This window comes from Vulpes vulpes, chromosome 14, assembly GCF_048418805.1.
Source record: "Vulpes vulpes isolate BD-2025 chromosome 14, VulVul3, whole genome shotgun sequence".
Classification (NCBI taxonomy): Eukaryota; Metazoa; Chordata; class Mammalia; order Carnivora; family Canidae; genus Vulpes; species Vulpes vulpes.
Window position 1 is genome coordinate 123,162,327 of NC_132793.1, and position 18,087 is coordinate 123,180,413.

At 38.4% G+C, this 18,087-nt stretch overlaps 1 pseudogene; it reads right to left on the reverse strand.

Annotated features, from left to right (window-relative positions):
• Nucleotides 1-2,146: 2,146 nt before the first annotated feature.
• Nucleotides 2,147-18,087, reverse strand: part of LOC112922485 (small ribosomal subunit protein uS11-like) — a 148,645-nt pseudogene continuing 132,704 nt past the window's right edge.

Genomic DNA, 18,087 nt, shown 5'->3' on the forward strand with positions numbered 1-18,087 from the left:
TTAAAATTTAGCAGCTGAAATAAAGCATGAATATGAAGTAATCTGGAAAAATAGCCAAAAAAAATCAAGATAGACTAAGAAATGAAAGAAGTAATAGGTGAATTTCAAACACAGCTCTATATTGTAATGTAGAAAAAAATCTAAACAATTAGGGACATTAAAAAGCACATACAGAAAGCACATAAAACAGAAATATACAGAACTAAGAGATTTAAGAGAAAGCCAATATCCTCCCATACTCCAGAGAAAATCATAATTACAAAGAGAAAAAAAAAAGAAAAAAGAAAGAAAGAAACTGCTGACATCAGGGACGAAATCTTGGGTGAAGGTAACTTCCACTTGGAAAGCAAAATAGCAACGTACACAAAACAATGAACATTGTCAGAATGAACATTGTAATTTACCAATGAGCTCCATATCACTAAATGTAATGGCTGGTTTTCTTCTCTTTTTTTTCTAAGATTTTATTTATTTATTCATGAGAGACACAGAGGGGCAGAGACACAGTCAGAGGGAGAAGCAGGCTCCCTGCGGGGAGCCTGATGTGGGACTTGATCCCACAACCTCGGGATCACGACCTGAGCCAAAGGCAGATGCTCAACCACTGAGCCACCCAGGTGCTCCAATGGCTGGTTTTCCAAGCTCATTTCACTTGACCCATCATAGGGTTTTTGTTTTTGTTTATAAAGAGTTTATTTATTTATTCATGAGAGACACAGAGAGACAGAGACATAGGCAGAGGGAGAAGCAGAGAGCCGGATTGGGACTCGATCCCAGACCCTGGGATCACAGCCTGAGCCGAAGACAAATGCTCAACCACTGAGCCACCCAAGTGCCCCCCATCATAGGTGATAACCAAGGTGATAATTATTCCTTGATGCACTTTCCTCACTTGGATTCTAAGAACACCTACCATCCACAGATTCGTTCCTAGCTCTCTGGTTGCTCTTCTTGGGCACCTTAGTTGACGCTCTTTATCCTGACCTCCTCATGGTAGGCCAGGCTTGGCTGTTGGTCCACATACTAGCTCTTGGTCTCATCCAGACTCGTGGCTTGCAGTACCATCTGCATGCTGATAACCTCCAGTCTAGACTTTTCACATGAACTCCAGGCTCATATATCCAACAGTTCATTTGTGTCCATCCTAGATAGGCTTAATGTCCAAAGCCACTCCTGATCTTCCTCCTCTAAACCCCTTTATGTAGTTTTCCTCATTTAACTGTGGGAAATTCCATCCTCGTAAGTTCCCAGGCCAAACCTTTTGGGGTCATTGTTGGTCCTCCTCTCTGGCATGTATCTTTCTTAAATCCACTGAGAAGTCCCTTTGTTCTGACTTCAAACTATATCCAGAATTTGTCCACTTTTCAGCCCCTCTCCACCAATTTTCACCCTGATCTGAGCCACCATCAGCTGTCATTGCATTACTGCAATGGTGCCCTCATTGGTCACTCTGCATTTATCCTCATCTCCCTACAGTGTCCTCCATACAGCAGTGGAGTGATCCATTTGAAACTCACATCTGAGTAAATTTTTTCTCTGCTTGGAATTCTGCAACGACTCTTCATTATACTCCGTAAAAGCTAAAGCTCATGCAATCATCTGTCAGGCTCTATGCTATCTAGTCTGCTCCCCCATTACCTTTTCAACCTGAATTCCTACAGCTCTTCCCTGCTGGGACTACTTCAAAGAGCCACATTTATCCACTTGTTTTCCCAGAACACCAAAGGTACGCTCTTACCTTGGGACCTTTGCTCTGGATGTTGCCTCTGCCTGGAATGCTCTTCTCTTATTCAGCTGCTTGGCCAACTTTTCCAACCCCTCAAATCTTTGCTCAAATTTCATCTTGATGAGTCTTACCTTGACCACTCCTTTTAATATTGCAACTTGACAACAGAACACACCCAAGCCATTCAAAATTTCAAATTGTCTTATTTTGCTCTGCTTTTCATTTTGTTCCATAGCATTTATAGTTTTCTTCCATAATACACAATATTTTACTATATCTATTACTGGTTGTATCCTCCTGCCGAGATATAAGAGAGGGGAAGTTTGGGCTTTTTTTAAGCCTACAAGAAGAAGTCAATTTATTAATAGAAAACAGTAATTTGAGGAGTCCTGTTCACAGAGAGTGACCACAGTGACCCCCCTACTTCCTGCAGGTGTTATTGGAGGGCAGGGGGGTGACATACTCAATCTTCCTGGATCATCATCCCTGAGGAGGAAAGGGCTCTGAGGGCTGACTGAGACTCAAGCCCAGGGTCGTGGTTCCCTTTCATCGTGTGGCCTGGAGTTTGATGTGGAGGGCAATGATGCCCAGCTATGGTCCATATCCTGGATGGCCAACAAGGCAGCATATGGAGAAGATTCACCTTAACCAGCCTTCACCTTCATCCTACCAGTCACATGGGCAGATGGCTTCCTTGCCAGAAAGATCAGTGCCATAGACAAAGTGTCATCGAAAGATACAAAGGTGTGGTGGACACCAAATACTTTTTCTCCTTCAGCCACCTGAGGTCTGAGATTGATGATTTGTTCTTTCTTCTTTTCCTTCCCCTTTGCAAGGTGCTGTTTCTGTACAATCTTCTTCAGACTCCATCACCAGAAAGAGCGAGAGTAGAGGGTTTTTACTGTTTTGTTCCCTGACACACTAAAGTGCACTGGATTGAATTACTAGCCAAATCAAGTGAATTTATCTTCATGTAATGAACTTTAAGGGCTATAATCTACATACATATGTTTTTTAATACCACTGGGGATGCCGCAAAACATCCTCCAAATAACATGCATATTCAATACGGGTTAAAGGCTCATCTCTGTCATTGCTTACATAGTACTCAGTGCTAGATTCCAAATAAAAGATCAACACTTAGATATGCCATTACATTTGCAAGAATATATTTAGTAAATAATAGATTCAAAACTGCGTGTTGTGAAAAACACAATAATGTAAAAACATAGTCTCTAGAGATTTACTATTCAGGAGGGAAAAAGAACATAATTTACATATTTATCTAATGGCTGAATTTCTTCCCAGCTATAATCCTCCATTGTAAAACCAAATAAAATAGTATCTTTTTTTTTAGGAGTTTAGACAAAAAAATTTATTCTCCCTATTTTTTCTAAGGCTCTTTAGAACTAGTAGTAAATGAAATGTCTGGTTACCTGGTTAACTCTTCCCTGGATGCTAATAGGATTACAAATTCATTTAAATTTGGCTTTTTAAGGAGTTCCCTGGAGGCCAGGCTAGCATGCTGAGCTCAAGTAATAGACTTTCAGCATCACAATCTAGGTATACACTTTTTTTAATGCCACAGGGACCTTAAAATGGTTTAAAGTAGATGAAATATTGTCATTATGTTCTTATGTGATGTTCTGTAGTGCTGGGATATTTTTAAAATGTTTGAGTGGTATTTTAAACAAAGTAATAAAATACACAATCTGTCCCTGGTTGGTACAACTGAAACTATATCTATGGAAACGGAACTCAGTGACCATGAATGTTAATCCATCTGCAATTTCACAAAGAGGTACAAAATGAAAATCTCAATTCCAACCACGGTTTTTTGCAAATGCATTCTCTTTTTAATCTAGTGGGTGACTTGATGTATTTGATATGCAAGAATAATGTTTTCTCCCTAAGGTGTGGATATTAATGTCCTATCTTTTTCAATCTTTTAAAATCTAGGGGGCTGGCCTTACTCTTAATGAGTAGACAGTTAATAATAATATAATTTTGGCCCCTGGTTGAGGACTTATGTAATACCCCAATGCTCACACTTGTGTTGTGAAGTTTGTTTTAAACAGAAAAGTAATGACCTCATTACCCAAATACCTGGTCGTTATTACCTATCAATCTGAGTCACTGATTTTATTTTGTCATGCTGTTTCAAATTCCTTTGACCAAAATATACATTTCTTCCTAAAGCTGCTTTTAAGATGAACTTCTATGACAGCACTTTCTGATACTACTAGATGATAGCTAGGAAAAGGAAAGGACAGATGCCTAGGAAAAGGAGAGTTTTAACTGAGAAGGGAATAGAGAGAAGTCCATGTATAAAATGGTGTAGGGTACTAGTGACATATGTGTATGCCCATGTCTATGCCCATGCCCATGCCCAGGTCTTTGCATATACCTGTGCCTGTGTCCATGCCTATACTCATGCCTATGTCCATCCCTATGCCTTTGCCCATGCTTATGCCTATACCCATGCTTATGCCTATGCTTATGCCTATGCCCATCCCCATGCCTATGCCCATCCCCATGCCTATGCCCATGCCTTTACCCATGTCTATGTCTACGCCTATACTCATGCCTTTACCCAGATCCATGCCCATGCCCATATTCATGCCTGTGCTTATGCCTATACATATGCCCATGCCCATGCCCATGTCTATGCCTATACTCATGCCTAAACCCAAGTCCATGCCCTTGCCTATGCCTATATTCATGCCCATGCCTATGCCCTTGCCTGTGCCTATACCATGCTTATACCCATGCCTATGACTATGCCCATGCCCTCACCCATGCCAGTGTCTATATCTATGTCTATACTCATGCCTATACCCATGCCCACGGTTATGCCTAGACCTATACACATACTTATGCCTATGCCTATAGCCTATCTATACCTGTGTCTATGTCCTTGCCTGTATCTATACCCAGGCCTATGCCTATGCTTATACCTATACCTGTACTTATACCTGCTTCTGCATCTTCATCTGAATCTCTATTTGAATGAAAGCCAATTAAAAAATATAAACATTCTTAGGGACCACATTTTTTCCATTCAAGATACAAGTAGTTAATTTTTTTTTTTATTTATGATAGTCACAGAAAGAGAGAGAGAGAGAGAGGCAGAGACACAGGTAGAGACAGAAGCAGGCTCCACGCACCAGGAGCCCAATGTGGGATTCGATCCCAGGTCTCCAGGGTCACGCCCTGGGCCAAAGGCAGGTGCCAAACCCCTGCACCACCCAGGGATCCCCAAGATACAAGTAGTTAATATGGAGTTCCATGGAGGAAAATGGATATTTTTACAAATTATACATTATTTTATAGAATATGATGATTTATTTTATTGAATAGAAGAATGCCAATGAGAAACTTGATACCATTTTCTAGCCATCAATATCTTAGCATCCTTTGGGCACATTTGAGAATCTTGTAATCTTGAGTCTTTTCTTGCGAACCAAAATGTGATTTAGAGTAGGCTAGACAGGTGGGATCACCAGACACTGTGCATGAGATTGAACTGGGGAGCTGGAAAACAGCATGGACAGGTCCCGGAGTGGAGGGGTGAAGGCTCCAGAAGCTGGAGGGGATGATGAGAGGGTTTCACACACAGTTCTCAGCTATTTCATAATTTTTCCAGTGTCCCACACATCATCCATATTCTTTTTTTTATGATTTTATTTATTTATTCACGAGAGAGAGAGGGAGAGAGAGAGAGAAAGAGAGAGAGAGAGAAAGGCAGAGACATAGGCAGAGGGAGAAGCAGGCTCCATGCAGGGAGCCCAATGTGGTACTTGATCCAAAGTCTCCAGAATCAGGCCCTGAGCTGAAGGTGACACTAAACCTCTGAGCCACTCAGGTTGCCCAATTTCTTTTGTTTTAATATGTAATCTTGGTCTTGAATTTCTCCCTTATAAAATTGCTTAATATAGGCTTCACAATATACATAACTAAAATGGAAAAATTTCTAAGAAGTAAAATGTAGTTTCTCCACCTTTAAAAATATAATTGCAACATTTACAACTCACCTTTCAGCTTAGCAAGCATATTTAGAAATTCATATTACTCACTCTTCTTGTTTTTTTGCCCAAAACAGCTGGAAAATGGGACATCTTACTTTAGGAGGGTTCAGTGTCACACTCAGTAAAGTTAGAAAACAGGTCAAAGGTAGTTTTTTGGGGTAGTTTGCTGTTGCGCATGTGAATTATTGTTTTTAGGGAAATGAGTTTCTGTAATTTTGGCTAATCTGTGATGATAGCTATTTCTATTGACAGGTGGTCTAAAACTGTGAATAATAAATCATCTTGCAAAAGAAGAAAAACTGTTGTGGGTTAATAAAATATCCCATAATCAATATTTGATCATCTCATACTCAGGTTGCCAGCAAAAAAATGTATGATATATGTATGCTATTGCTGACTTATTTTGGGGTCATAGTATTTTGTAGAATGAAATGATTACAGGTAAAAAATGTGGTGCATAAAATACTTATGTTTTTTAATTGGCCCAATACCAATCTCTGTCTCTATTTCTACCTCTATAAATCTATAGTAGCATATATCTATATCTATATTGATGTATGTTCCTAATCTATATCTCTATTGGTATAGATGATAATACAGAGATAGGTATAGATATAAGTATTAGGTAAGGGTATAAGTGTTGATATAGATGATTTTCATAGTTTACCCAGGTTGCTATAACAAGGTACCGTAGACTGGGTGGCTTATAAACAACATAAATTGATTTCTCACTGTCTGAAGCTGTAAGCCCAAGATCAGGAAGCTACATGTTTGGGTTCTGGTGAGATCCTTTTTTTGACTTGCAGACTGCTAACTTCTCATTGTATAGTCATGTGGCAGAAAGGGGGTGAGACAGTGGTTTGGAGCCCATTTGTGAAGGCACTAATCACATTCAAGAGATCTGCACCCTCATGAAATAATTAGCTACCAAAGGGCTTACCTCTTAAAACCATGACACTGGGGACTAGGATTTCAATATATGAATTTTGAGGACACATAGACATTCAGTTCACGGCAATCACCATTATCCTAAACCATTCTACATGTAAATCAAAGTAACTGGAACTGCTTTCCTCATGCTATGGGTGTAGTGTAGTAGCAGTGAAAAATATGTATCAGTCACCTTTGTCTCCTCTAAGTTGCACAACTGTAGTTTTGAAGTCTTATAATTTGAATTCTGAATCTTCCAAAATCTGCAGCTTATTTTTGTCAAAGCTGGCAATTTTCACTGACTTATTCACCAAACACATAATGAGCTCTCACTCTTTACGAGGCATTGTACTAGATGCTGAGAATACAGAAAACAGGACTTGGTCCATACCTTTATTTGTTTTCTGGTAGGAAAAAGGCAAATGTACTAGTAAACATAAAATTAAAACACATGATATAAATGAGGTGCCATAGTAGGAAAATAAGGGACATGAACCTAAACCTGACTTTTACAAAGAAACTCAGGTTTATCAAATGGTAGGGCCTGGAATTTCTCTGTGTGGCATAAGCTTGATATGCTAGGAAAAACCCTTACTATTTGGGATTCAAGATTTACCTTTCCTCTATCTTTCCTTTACCTTTCCTCTATCTGAGGAAGAAGGGGATGAAAGCACAGACTGCAGGGATTCATTTTTTTTCTTGAATATGTTTAATGATTCATTCATCTTTTGAGTATAAAGCTGGGCTCTGTTTAGCCTCCTTGCTCCTAAGGTACCTTTTCCCCAGGTACTGGGCTCTGTTCCTCAAATCTAATCAGAGTCTGGGAATCTGAAGGACTGCAGGCTTCAACAGAGAAGGGAAGAAACTTCTTTCCTTTCTGAATTTGTAGGGTTTGCACAGCAGGCACTCACATATCATAAGCCAGAGATTTCTAATACGATAGGATCTCCAGAACAACTCTGAATGGTACCACTTCCTGGAATCCTTTTCATCTTTTCTCATGCCAGACTGGGTGGTGACCCTAGTTGAATTTTCTCAAGTTAGCTATGCCCCTTGACCAGGATGAGACAGTCTATAAAATTTAAGAGGCACTGTGTTAACTGCCATCCCCTCCCTCAAACTATCAACTTCACTATTTCTCTGCTTGTTAGCACTAAAAGTTAAGTGTAGGATAAAAAAAAATGTTGAAACGTTTATTATTTGATTTACTTATGGGGCTCCTTTGGTAAAAGGCCAAGTAGGGGGAAAATGTTAAAATTACTGTTAATAACTGTCTTTGCAAGTCAGCTCACACTAGCAAAATAAGTTACAACTACCATGTAGCCCAAATTTCTACCATGTTAAAATGTCACTTTTTGCTTCTGATACCTTATATTTTCAAGTTTTGCAGTCGAACAACTTACTTTCCATAGCCCTAACCCATAGTTCTAATGCATTATCAAGTCGATAAAATATTCTTAGGTCAGTTTTTGTGAAGACATTCATTTTTTACTGATTATGAGAAATTATCACAGTATAACCTATTTTTTAAATGAGCGTGGTTGGCAGTTACAGAGTAGATCGAGAATGTAGCTTTCTTTAATTTAGAACATGTGTGAATTATCATATTTTTACTTGGAATTTCTTTATTTAGCCTCCCCCTATTAGCCTGTTCCTTGTCTAAGCTCCATCTTTACCCAGAACCCAAGAGATTTGTATTCTCAATTTATTTATTTGAATTTCCATCCTTGGACTACCTGAGAGTTATAACCCCTTCTGATACTCTGGTTCTATTGAACATTTTCTTTTTCTGTTCTCTGCCTCCAACCAAACTACCTTGAGTTGCTCTTTTTTTATGGTGATTTTGGGGTCCTGGAACCTTTTCTCTTTTTATTTCCCCACTAACAACAAACCTTGAATGGTGAAACTGATTACTCAAGAGTCAATGTAGTTGAAGTGGATATGAACACAAAGATTTGTGTTAGACTGCATGTGTTCATACTCCAACTGTACCCCTTACTGGTTATGTGACTTGGGCAAAATTACTTAGGCTTTCTGGTCCTTAGTTTTCTAGGCTGCAAAATGTCAATAATAATAGTATCTACCACATTTAGTTGTAAAGTTTAAATGAGTTGATATATTTACTGCATCCCGTGGTACATAGTAGGCACTGTATAGTGTTAGTTATTATTATTTGGTTTTGGACCTAATCATAGCCACTGTTCTAAAATAAGATCTTAATAATTTATATCTGTGAAATCTGAGTCTCAAATTAAAATTTGACTTACATCTTATTATCCATACCATGATCATTGACCACCCTTAGCAGGATCAAATCTATAGTTTCTTTTCCCAGGTACTTTTAGAAGGATCATTCTGAGTCTTTGCCAGAATTGCCATTTCAAACACTTTGTTCTTTTTCACTCACAATTACATTTATAATTATTAGGCATCTCATCTCAATTTTTATTTAAGAGAGTACAATTATATTTAAATAGATGAACATAAGTGTGAGGTAATTGTCAGCAGAGTTACTTCTTTGCTACTTTTTTGTAGCCCATCACTACCTTAATGATTTGATCTTTAACTTTACTATCATGCTCTTCTGAGAATAATCAAAATAGGGAAAATTTGGTTGATAGCCAAGATTTACACTAGACAAACATATATTTAAAAAATGCAATTCTTCCTTTGATTAAAAAGTATCAAGTTATTGATAAATCACATGATACAATAGTTAAAATATTATAAGACTTAATAATGAAATATATCCATTCCCTGCCATATTCCTTTCTATCAATGAAGTCCTCTTCTTAATGTCTTATATCTATCCCTTTATATTTCTAAATAATAAACTTATACCAGTGTTTCTAGATTTATCAGTTTTAGAGTTTCTTGACTTCCTGCCAGGAACAGAAGAATCCACTACTCTGATTATTTATTTCCTGTTTATTTCTTTAAAGATGTAATTAGATTGAAAATCATTCACACACACACACACACACACACACACACACACACCACACACACATCCTAGTACAAGCATACCTTAAAGAGATTGCTGGTTCTGTTCCAGACCAGCACAATAGAGGAGTATTATAAGTGAGTCATGAATTTTGGTTTCCTACTGCATATAAAAGTTATCCTTAGGGGTGCCTGCGTGGCTCAGTCAGTTAAGTGTCTGACTCTTGGTTTGGGCTCAGGTCATGGGTGTGAGATGGAGCCCCACATGGGGCTTCCTGCTCAGTGAGGAGTCTGCTTGAGATTCTCTCTCTGCCCCTCCCCCCATGTGCATGCTTTCTGTCTCTCTAAAGTAAATAATATTTAAAAAAGTTATCTGAACACTGTATTGCAGTCTATTAAGTAAGCAATGATATTATGTCTAAAGAAACAATGTACATATCTTAGTTTTTAAAATGCTTTGTTACTGGGGCACCTGGGTGGCTCAGTGGTTGAGTGTCTGCCTTTGTCTCAGGTTGTGATCCCAGGGTCTTGGGATCCAGTTCCACATCAGACTCCCCACAGGGAGCCTGCTTCTCCCTCCACCTATGTCTCTGCCTCTCTCTCTCTCTCTCTCTCTCTCTCTGTGTCTTTCATGAATAAATAAGTAAAATCTTTTAAAAAATGATAAAATAAAATCCTTTGTTACTAAAGGTATGCTAACCATCATCTGAGTTTTCAGTGAGTTGTAATCTTTTTGCTTGTGAAGGACCTGCTTCAATGCTGATGGCTGCTGACTAATCAGAGTGGTGGTTGTTGAAGGTTAAGGGGGCTGTGGCAATTTCTTTTTTTTTCTTTTTATTTGATTTTAAAATAATAGGATTTCATCCATTTATTCATGAGAGAGACAGAGAGAGAGAGAGGCAGAGACATAGGAAGAGGGAGAAGCAGGCTCCATGCAGGGAGCCCAATGTGGGACTCGATCTGGGGACTCCAGGATCACGCCCTGAGCCAAAGGCAGATGCTTAACCGCTGAGCCACCCGGGTGTCCCTGATTTTTTAAAATTTAACTTCAATTTGCTAGCATATAGTAGAACACCCAGTGCTCATCACATCACATGCCCTCCTTAAGGCCCTTCACCCAGTTACTCCATTCCCCCAGGAAACCTCCCCTTCAGCAACCCTTAGTTTGTTTCCAAGAGTTAAGAGTCTCTCATGGTTTGTCTTCCTCTCTGATGTTTCTCCATTCAGTTCCCCCTCCTTCCCTTATGGTCCCTTGTACCATTTCTTATATTCTACATATGAGTGAAACCATATGATAAGTGTCTTTCTTCAAGTGACTAATTTCACTTAACATTATACCCTCCAGTTCCATCCACATCGATGTAAATGGTAGGTACTTATCCTTTCTGATGGCTGAGTAATATTACATTGTATATATCTACACCACATCTTCTTTATCCATTCACCTGTCAAAGGACATCTCAGCTCTTTCCACAATTTGGCCATTGTGGACATTGCTGCTATAAACCTTGGGGTGCAGGTGCCCCTTCATTTCCTTACATCTGTATTTTTGGGGTAAATACCCAGTAGGGAAATTGCTGGCTTGTAAGTTTGCTCTATTTTTAACTTTTTGAGGAACCTTCATACTGTTTTCCAAAGTGGTTACACCAGCAATTTCTTAAAATAAGACAACAATGAAGTTTGCTGCATCAATGGACTCTTCGTTTCACAAACAATTTCTCTGCAGCATGCAGTGCTCTTTCATAGCATTTTACCCACAGTAGAACTTCTTTCAGAACTGGAGTCAATCTTCTCAAATGCTGCTACTGCTTTATCAACTAAGTTCATCTCATATTACGAATCCTTTGTTGTCATTTCAGCAATCTTCACAGCATCTTCACCAGGAGTAAATTGCATTTCAAGAAACCACTTTGTTTTCCATAAGATGCAACTCCTTCTGCATTAAAATTTTACTATGAGATTACAGCAATTCAGTCCCTTCTATAGGTTCCACTTATCTTTTTAGTTCTACTGATTCTATCCCCGTCTGTAGTTATTTCCTCTGCTGAAGTCTTAAACCCCTCAAAGTCATCCATGAGGGTTGGAATCCACTTCTTCTGAATTCCTGTTAGTGTTGATTATTTTGACTCTTCCCACGAATCACAAATGTTCTTAATGGCATCTAGAATGGTGAATCCTTTCCAGAGGTTTTTTATTTACTTTACCCAGATCCATCAAAGTAATAACTACCTATGGCAGCTATAGCCTTGCAAAAGGTATTTCATAAATAATAAAACTTGCAAGTAAAAATGTCTTCTTGATCCATGGGCTGCAAAATGGATGTTATGTTAGTAAGGCATGAAAACAACATAAATCTTGTACATTAGAGCCCTTGGGTGGTCAGGTGCATTGTCAGTGAGCAGTCACTTATATTTTTAAGTTTTTTGAAATTTATGTGGAAGAATGAGGGCATGTGAGTGCATGAGTAAGGAGAGGAGCAGAGGGAGAGGAAGAAGTAGACTCCCCACTAATCGGGGAGCCTGACCTGGAGCTCGATCTGAGGAATCTGCGATCATGACCTGAGCTGAAGTCAGATGCTTAACTGACTGAGCTACAAAGGTTCCCCAAGCAATCATATTTTGAAGGGAACCTTTTGTTTTGTTTTTGTTTTTGTTTTTTTGTCTCTGAGCAAATTTCGACAGTAGCCTTAAAATTTGGTAAACCATGTTGTAAATAGAAGTGTTGTCATCTAGCTTCCATTGTTCCATTTATAAAGCATAGGCTGAGTAGATGTAGCATACTTCTTCAGGGCCCTAGGATTTTCAGGATGGTCAATGAGTATTGGCTTCAACTTCAAGTCACCAGCTGCATTAGCCTCTAGCAAGAGAGTCAGCCTGTCCTTTAAAATTTTGAAGTCAGGCTTTGACTTCTTCTCTCTAGCTATGAAAGTCCTAAATGACTTCTTCCAATAGAAGGCTGTTTTGTCTACCTGGAAAATCTGTTATTGAGTGCAGCCACCTTAATTAATGATCTTAGATCTTCTGGATAACTTACTGCAGCTTCTACATCGACACCTGATGCTTCATATTGCACTTTTATATTGTGGTGACAGCTTCTCTCCTTAAACTCCCTGAACCAACCTCTGCTATCCTCAAACTTCTGCAGCTTCCTCACCTCTTTCAGCCTTCATGGAATTGAAGAGAGTTCAGGCCTTGCTCTAGATTGGGCTTTGGTTTAAGGTAATGTTGTGGCTGGCTTGGTCTTCTATCCAGAGCACTTAAACTTTCTCCATATCAACAATAAGTCTGTTTCACTTTCTTATCATCCATGTATTCACTAAAGTAGCACTTTTAATTTCCTTTAAGAAATTTTCTTTTGCATTCACGGCATGGCTGATTGGCTCAAGAAGCCTGCCTTTAGACTATCTCAACTTTTGACATGTTCCTCACTGAGCTTAATCATTTTAGCTTTTGATTTAGTGAGAGATATACAACTCTTCCTTTCACTTGGACATTTAAAGGCCATTGTAGGGTTTTTAACTGGCTTAATTTCAATTTTTTGGTGTCTTTTGGAATAAAAGGGCCTGAGGAGAGGGAGATATAGGGGATGGGCCATTGGTGGAGCAGTGAAAACACACACACCGGTTATCAATTGAGTTCACCATCCTATATGGACATGATCATGACACCCCCAAGACAATTACAGTACTAACATCCAACACCATAGATCACAGATCATTATAACAAATACGATAATAATGACAAAGTTTGAAATATTGTAAGAATTACCAAAAGAAACAGACATGAAATGAACCAGTGCTGTTTGAAAAATTGGACTGATAGATGTGCTTGATTCAGTATTGCCACAAACCTTCAGTTTGTTAAAATAATATCTGTGAAGTGCAATAAAGTGAACAGAATGAGTGAACCATGAGTGCACCATCTATTATGTAGAAACAGATAAACTGGTTTAAAGAGTAATTGGGTTAAGGAGGCATATCTGATGTGCCTATATGGTGAAATCACTTGGTGGTAGGCATTCGAGAAGGTGAGGCCAGAGGGTGAGGCCATGGGCAGCAGCTGCTTGCTCACCAGTAGAGATATATCTCAACATTTTAATGAACTATACAGCTGTCCTCATGTATGCAGGATGAATGTCAGCCATAGAATCAGTATATTGAACTTGGATTTATTTCTTTTGTGGCTTATTAGTACAAGCTTCATTAGAAACAAATCTTTAGGTAGATTTCAAATCTGTATTTTTTAAAAGTATGTATTTTTTTCATTTTTTATTAAATCCAATTTACTGATATGAAGTAAATAGGGGATATTAATAAATAATAATGGGGTGGGTGAGGGCAGACTGCTGCCTAGAGTTGCCAGGGCAGGTTCTTCTGGAAATGAGGCATTAAAACTGAGACTTGGAGGTCAGAGGCTGAAATGCTGGGAAGAGTAAAGGGAATGCTATCTTAGGTAGAGGGAATGGCAAATTCCAAGTCTCTTTGACAGCAAAGAATTTGGTATTTCCGAAGAATTGACACAAAGACAGAATGCGATTTTTTAAAAGATTTTATTTATTCACGAGAGACACAGAGAGTCATAGGCAGAGGGAGAAGCAGGCTCCCTGCAGGGAGCCTGATGTGGGACTTGATCCTAGGACCCCAAGACCACGACCTGAGCCAAAGGCAGATACTCAACCACTGAACCACCCAGGTGCTCCTGAATATGATTAATAAAATTTTCAAGATCAGAGTTCTATGCAGCAATAGCATCACATATAAGAAGGTTATATAAAACTGTATAAAATTATTTGCACAATGTGGATCAAATACATTCATGGAGAATCTTTTCTAAGGGGCATAATGTACTCTGATGGGTATAGTTGCCAGATATCTCCAGTTTTCCCTGATATCTCTGATTTAAAATATCTTAATAAGTTGAAAACTTATGTCACACAAAAACCTAACACACAGATATTTATACCAACTTTATTCTCAATTGTCAGAACTTGAAAGCAACCAATATGTCCTTCAATAGGTGAAGGGATAAATAAGCTGTGATACATCCAGATAATAGAATATTATCCAGCACTCTAAAGAAATGAGCTACTAAGCCATGAACAGACATGAAAGAACCATAAGTGCTTATTACTAAATGAAAGAAGAAGCTTAAAAAATCTACATACTGTATGGTTCCAGTTGTATGGCACTCTGGAAAAGGCAAAACTATGGGGACAGTAAAGAGATCAGTGTTTGCCAGGGGTTGGGGAAGAAGGAGGGAAGAGTAGTGGGGCTCAGAGGATTTTTAGTTCAGTGAAACTATTCTATACATGTCGTTATACCATTGGTCCAAACCAAAAGAATGTACAAGCCCAACAGCAAACCCTAATGTAAACTATGGATTCCAGGTGAAGAAAATGTGTCAGTGTAGGTTCATGGTTGGTAACAAATGTACCATGCTGGTAGAGGATGTTGTTAGTGGGGGAGGCTGTGTGTGTGGAGGGCCAGGGAAGTATGTGGCATTCCCCTCAGTTTGGCAGTGAACCAAAACAATTCTAATAAAGTATATTTTTTCCTAAAAATTAGTTTCTTTTTCTTCATAATTACAAAAGATAGATCATGGTCCATGAATGAATGTTGCTCTGGACAAATGATTCCTGTTTATATAGGTCATACCTAAAATGAACTGGGTAGATGTTCACACTGGCTAATGCTGAAGTTATCTAAGGATATTTTCTATCAAGTCAGTCTAGACTGACTGCCCAGACTTCTGGGCATTTCTCAAACCTTCTCAAATGGCGAATGAGTTAATTAAATCTGCCACCTACAATTACCACTCACAAGCATATCAGATTCATAAGAGAAAAAATACACAACATCACTTGAGGATAAAAAGCTACATGCAGGAGTGCCAGTAGAATACATTCTACCCTGGTCTATATTTTGCCAAAACAAATGGTTATTTGTAAATTCATGGGAAAAAAAAATTTGTTGACACTCTACATTTAAAATGGCTCCTTTGCCATTTTAGACATATTACCAGGAAAGGCTGAGTTCTGATAAATGTAATAAAATTCCTGAATGGGTAAAATAATAGTGCCCTTCGTGCTTTCATTTGATGAATGCCTCATCATGAGTAAGTAACTAATGTGAAAGCTACCTGAAAGCTATCAGATGCCAGAGAACTGTATGTCAAACACCTGTGCCAGGGCATCCTGCCAATGCTTCTTCAGGTAGTTAATTCATCAAATAAACCCTTTAACAAAAGCAAAGGTGTGTTGGTAAATGTGTAACAACCAGCTTCCTAATGCTTTGACTTGTAGCATTTCATAATTTCTGGGGTGTAAATACAGTAGTCTCCCCTTACCTGCAGTTTCTCTTTCTGTAGTTTCAATTGCCAGAGGTCAACTACCATCTGGAAGCTGATGATCCTCCTTTAGAGGAATCGGTGGAAGGTCAATAGTAACCTAACACTACATCAGAGTGCGTACATCATTCATTTTGCTTCATCTCATCATGTAGGTGTTTTATCATCTCATATCATCACAAGAAAAGTGAGTAGAGTACAATGAGATATTTTGAAAGAGAAACCATATGCACATATTTTCATTTCAGTATATAATTATAATTGCTCTATTTTACTACTAGCTATTGTTGTTAATCTCCTACTATGCCTAATTTATAAATTGAACTTTATCATAGGTGCATATGTATAGAGGAAAATATAGTGTTATATAGGGTTCTGTACTATCTACAGCTTCTGGCATTCACTGGGGTGTGGGGGGTGTCTCAGAACCCTCCAGATAAGGGGGACTACTGTACTCCCACCATGTGGATTTGCAGTAACAAATGTGATGGCACTGAACATAGAGTTAGGAAGAGATGCACACAGTTGGCTTCCCTGATCAAGTACAACCCGGCTCCAACACTCTACTGGTCCAGAGGATCCTTTTTCTCAGTTCCAGAAATAGGAAGGGGCTACTCATTATTTTGTTTTGTAGAAACCACCTCGTTTTGCCTTTATGGGTTGCAAATTCTTCTTTATTGGCTTAAAAAAACTGATTTTTTTTATACTCCTTGAAGTGTATCTTCCCAGGAAATCCACATACTACCTTCCTCTGGTGTATCTCTCTCTTCCCCTGATGCAATGACCTGCATAATCTTATGTCTTCTGCTATTTTGAATGTGTAATTCAGCTGTGAAGTGGCTAATTGGAGCCAGTCTAATTGTGCCTGTGCTATACATGTAGCATTGAGTAGAGGGCCAGAGCAGTATTGATTTGGAAGAAAGGCAAATTCCCTGATGCACTGGCAGTGGCTACACTGTATCTAAGAATATGTCATTGATCCATTGAGTCAGATGGGAGAAAAACAACTCTTACAGTGTCATGAACACCATGTATCTAGTGAGACAATTAATATCTGTATTAATATATTAATATCTGGGCAGCCCAGGTGGCTCAGTGGTTTAGCACTGCCTTCAGTCTAGGGCGTGATCCTGGGGATCCAGGATCGAGTCCCACGTTGGGCTCCCTGCATGGAGTCTGCTTCTCCCTCTGCCTCTGTCTCTGCCTCTGTCTGTCTGTCATGAATAAATAAATAAAATTAAATTTAAAAATACATTACAATTATTAAAATATATATATTAATATCTGCCATGTATATTATTTAATGCAAAAAAGTAACTTATTTTTACAACATTAAAAACTCAGGTTTCTATCTGCCAATAATTGTAGCAGAGTATGAACAATAGGTGATGGATATGGTTTAAGATGAATAGAGGTTGAAATCAGACTTGTCCATTCTCTTCCAGTAAACTAGTGACATATTTCAGAGGGAAGAATTTCCTTGAGGAATGGTGAAATTCAGATGCTGTACTGTGGAGGAAAAAAGAGAATCCTGGGATCATAATATAGATAATGAATATCTATTGTTTAGGAAGTTTTCCTATTTCTCCCCACAATCTCCATTTGATTCTGCAGACCATAACTCTAAGTGTTGGTTCTATATATTCTAAGCTTGGAAATGATAGCCCTCTTAAAAATCAGCTGAACATATTTACTTCTTCCAAGTGCATATTTTTTCTTGAAACAGGGTTAAGTTTGCCTCAAAAAGCTTTAACACATATTTCAGAGTCTCAAAACTGGTTATGAATAATAGATATGCACTTCATAGCAAAAATATAGGATCATTTCAAAATGGTATGATTTAGTGTTCATTATTCTCAGATGCATATTTTGCTTTTTAGGGAGATAGAAAGCAAGAGAGAAAGTGCGTGTGATAGCGAGTAAGCTATTTAAGCATGTAGCTAGAGATATTTAAGAAACTTTAAAACCTTTAGACTTTTGAAACTTTAAAAATGTCACAGCAGAACTGTATAAATGACTCAAGTAGAAAAACATTTCTTTTGTTAAAAAGTACATAGTTTCAATGTTTATTAATTGGATTTTGTAATGGTGATGAAATGCTCTCAACATATTTCAG